General features: G+C 36.5%; 1 protein-coding gene and 1 pseudogene across 1 annotated transcript in view; one reads left to right on the forward strand and one right to left on the reverse strand.

Moving 5' to 3' along the window:
* The window catches only part of LOC107707649 (leukocyte elastase inhibitor-like), a 4,590-nt pseudogene extending 745 nt beyond the window's left edge, over positions 1 to 3,845 (reverse strand).
* The window catches only part of LOC107707652 (testis development-related protein-like), a 45,574-nt gene that overhangs the window by 10,585 nt on the left and 30,257 nt on the right, over positions 1 to 4,732 (forward strand). The gene's annotated exons all lie outside the window — the stretch shown is intronic.

A 4,732-nucleotide genomic window follows, 5' to 3' on the forward strand; every position in this document is an offset into this window, starting at 1 on the left:
CCCCACCTGATTCTGAAGAAAAACTATTCCAGTACCACATAAAATTGAAAATGGTTTATTACTAATAATTTAATCTAAGTCTTTCTCATGTAAATTGCAATAGGTTCTGATACTGTCGGCTCATATAAGTAAAGATGACAATTAGTAGTAGTTGTCCAGAGTCTCCTCTACTCATTCTAACCAGATCACCAACTAAACTAGCTGGAAGGGTCTCAAGCAGCAGGATTCGCTCACGGAGAACAGAAGCGACCGTAAAACAGAATGCTCTTGGTTGGATTGTGTCGAATGAAGAAGAGGAACGGATGATCTGCGTTAAAGACCGGCGGGATCCACCTACTAGATCCTTCCATGAAGATGCCGGTGGCCGCAGCCGCTTCGGTTCCTTCCTCGGTTACTTCAACAAAGGCTTTATGAATCATCTTCGTCACCACCAGGTCATTGTTGGGAGACATGCCTGAAAGATTCACCTTCTGCCCGTCAAACACATCCTCCATTCCCATGCTGATCAGAAGACTGTTCATGTCATAGGTTACCTCCATCTTGAATCTGGGCAGAGATACTTCAACTTCTTGTTGACGCATGACTTCAGGTCTCGTCCACTCCATCAGCTTCTCGTAGGTCAGTGCCTTTTCAAGCTGGATGAGTCATAAAAATGGTATGATTGAAATCAACATGAATACTAAGAACCCTGCACATGTATTTGCTGTTAACATATAATGAAACAACAAGCCATATACACTGGATATTTTCGTTGATGGTTCAGTGAAGAACCTTTAACATCCATAGAATCTTTTCATTCCAAGTTTCCTTAGATTATTAAATGTTCTTAACACTAAGAAAGAATGGTTCTTTTAAGAACTGTTCACTGAAAGTTTCATTAGGGAACCCAAGATGAATTTTCTTTGGCTTTGCTGCAAAATACCGCTTTTGGGAGCAGAACCTGTGCTGTTTCACCTTCTGAAGGCCAGTGGTTTCGTCTTCGATCTCGTTAGGAAGGATGATTAACATACTGAGATTCTTCCCGACATACGGCAGCTCCAGAACCTGACTGTTCATCTCTGGGATGAAGGCCAGAGGAAACTCTGCCGTTTGATACATCATCTTCACTGGTTTAGTTTGATTCTGCCAAGCATCAATGGAAACAAATCAAAACTCCTCATATTTAATTTCATTACGTTAAATCAACAAGAAGATGAAATCTCACCTTGTTCAGCTTAAACTGTTCATCTATGGTGGCGTCCTTTGGGAATTTCTCCTCCCAGGTCCCCTTGAAGCAGATGGCGTTCACCAAGACCAGTCTCGTCATCGCATCGATAGATCCCTGTGGGAGCAAGTCCTTGATCCTTCCTGCAAGACAAATTCACATTAAATTCACTGCATGGCACTACCAGAACAAGTAAAAACTAAAGTTACAGTATATATACTGTATATACGTATATGTGTGTGACATCAATAATTTATTTACTCTCCAAAGAGCTATAGAGCAACTCAAGACATTTATTATTTAAAATAATAAAATAAAATAAAGTATAAATATATAAATAAATAAAGCTCTACAAATAAACCACTGTATAGGAACAAGACATCAATAGAACAATAGATCTAGAACAACTCAAGATCTACATGTAATAAAAAAAAAAACTAAAGCTCTAACCATTAATTTAAGAGCGTAGAGCAGGATTATTATCGTTAACTTAAACCAAAAGCAAAACCATTAAAAATACATTACATAAAATGAAATTAACTGAAATTAAATAAAATATATTTGTTTCAGCTAGCTGCCAAAAACACAACAAAACTAAAACTTAAACCAAAATTAAAATAAAAGCTAATTAAAAATATTAATAAGAGCTATAATTAAAAAAACAAACAAACAAAAAAACAACCCAGAGGGACTTCATATTTCTAAATTTGTATCCCCCAAAGAGCCAAGCTAAAGCAGCTAAACCTTAACCTTTACAAATAACCATTAGTGTAGAATATAACTTTTTCAGATTAAATTCATGCTGGTTTTCACCTTGAGTGTTTTTCTCCACCCATTTGTTGATGTCGACACGTGCAGCCTCTGAATTCTTCTTGAAGTCCACCTTCTCCAGTCCGGCTTCATAGTATCTTTTTGCATCACTCAAGAATTTCTGTAACATAGCAAACCGATTGAATTAGCGATCATTTCCAGAACCTTATTCTTTACTACCATGAACAAACCTTGAATTATTTGCTTTGAGTCTTACCTCCACAAACTGGTAGGATTGCTCTCCGTAGAGGCGGTTGGCGAGACTCAACACATACGGGGCTCCTGGTTTGTTCAGTTCACTCATGAGCTTGTTGAAGCCGCAATGAATTTGGTCCTCAGTCTTTTGTCCAGGTGCCGGCTGAGCAGGACATTTCTGTTTGCAGCAACAATATCTAATTTAATCAGATGAACCCAAAGACTTCATGCATGACTTCGGCAAATACAGCTGTTATTGCAAGTCATGAGGTTAGTGTTTGACGTAAATACTCATACTAAACCTTAAGTTCGGGAGGAAGCTCAAATTTCTGGGTTTGTTGTGTCATTGATGGTCCATGTTGACCCTTGACGTCGCAGGCAATCTGGGGCTTCAGAGCTTGTTGATGAGATGCTGGAGTCGCTGCGTGGGGTTAGGGAGGATTGGTAAATCTCAGGACCTAGACAGTATTATTATGGTAGAATTAAATGGCTGGTGAATCAAAAATGGCTGGTCTTTTAATAAGTCTCACATTATGCTATATTATCACCAAATCTTGGATTCGGTCTTTTTGTCAACTTGTTTTCTTTCAGTTAAGCACAGGTTTTGTATTTCTTTTAACATGTTCACTCAAAAACTAAGGTGCATCATATCAGTGAGGACTACGATCAATCATTTCCAAAATACAAAACCTGTGCTAATTAAAAGAAAACAAGTCGATAAAAAGATTGAATCTATGATTTCATGATAATATAACATAACGAGAAATATATTAGCAATTTTAAAACCCTGTGAGAGCAAAGCCAGTAAGTTTTAGTCAGATAACATTAGCATTTTTGTGAAAAAGAAATCCTCTCTGGGACAAAATGACTGTGAGGGTTAATAAATACAATCTCATTATTCTGATAACTTCACAAATCTAATGTGAATCCATTTCTTAAATACCCTTTAGAAAGTTTAAAATGCACTTCAAATAATGACGTTTCAAGGAATGGATGATGTCAGAAAAACTCTTCTCAGGCCATTGATTATCTATAAATAAGTGGAAATGTCTGGCAGCTTTTTTGTTTATGCAATGCCTAGAACTCAAACATTGATAAGCAGAATGAAGTTCCTATTTATGAAATCATTTTTTACATATGTTCTGCTTACAAGTCAATGTTTAACAAATAATGTCCACTGAACATTAAACCATAACTGCAGCTTGGAAATATAGTGCATATTTGTATTATAAAGCACAAGCTGCAACAGTGTGGTGAATGCGAGTAAATAATAACCAATGTTCATTTCTGGGTGAGCTGTTCCTTTAAAAATCTTTTGTGCAAAAGGCTTGCGTCACTTCCTGGTCTTGTTCTCCCTCTGTCTCTATTCACTTTCTCTCAGTTAAACTAGGTGCAGAACTTCAGATTGTGTAAGATCACCTCAAACATCTGCGCCGCTGTGTTTCCTTTAGCTCCGAGCGACACCATGGCCAGAGCTGAGGAGATGCTGATCGGAGAGTAGAACACATTTCCTGACGTGTTTCCTTCACTGATCTTCTTGAACAGTTTTAGAGAGAACTGTGTGTTTGCTGCAGACAAATGCTCCATTTTCACAAGCTGAGCAAGAAAGAAGAGAGATGCATTGTCGGCATAACAAATAAAGTGACAATAATTCCAAACACAAGCTGTCATTTCCAATGTGAACAACGTCACATGTTTGTCAAAGAAACATGGATGCTTTGTCTCATATGGCATCAGATTTCTAATATTAGAACAGTAGTTCAGTAGTCTGTAGTTGGACCATTTACACATACAGATATCAAATTTACTGATTTGTTAGTTCTATTGGACTATAAACTATAATAAAAGTACTTCAAACAAACAGAGAAGTGAATTAAAAGCTTTACCTAGAGCAGGGGCGTAGCCATCATTTCAGAAGTGGGGGGGACAGAAATGTTATATATATATATAAATTTGGATTCCCGCATAATTAGTTACTTGTATTTGGATATATATTTAGACATTATTAAAGACATATTTATCAAAGTTTTTGCATTAGTCAAATCTGGACACAAAGAAAGCATTTTGTTACTCATTCTTGCTTCATTGCTTCAAAGTAATCAGTGTTAAATAACATAAACAGAAACATGTTCTGAAAAATTGACAAATTCATATTTAAGTAGCTTTATTGGCATAGTAAAAAGGTTTTACAAAGTATAGCACTCTGATACCATAGTGTTGAGCATTGTCACATAACATCATTTTGATTATACAGTTTAACATCAGCTCAGTGGTGTAAGTAGATTATGACATTTCAATGTAAAGCCAAACCAAATAATGTTAACACCAGCTCGCAATTCAGTATGAACACATGGGAGTCTAGACTAAAGGAACACAGCTTATGAAAGGAGCATGTTTTAATTAAGTTGTTATTTTTTAATTAAAAAAATTTACTGTATGTGTACGTTAAAAGTACCATTCCGGCAGCAAGAACGATCCTGAACTAAATGAAGATTAATGTCTTGGCGTATGATGTGTTTATTG

The sequence above is a fragment of the Sinocyclocheilus rhinocerous genome, unplaced genomic scaffold (assembly GCF_001515625.1).
Source record: "Sinocyclocheilus rhinocerous isolate Xijiao unplaced genomic scaffold, SAMN03320098_v1.1 scaffold235, whole genome shotgun sequence".
Taxonomy (NCBI): Eukaryota; Metazoa; Chordata; class Actinopteri; order Cypriniformes; family Cyprinidae; genus Sinocyclocheilus; species Sinocyclocheilus rhinocerous.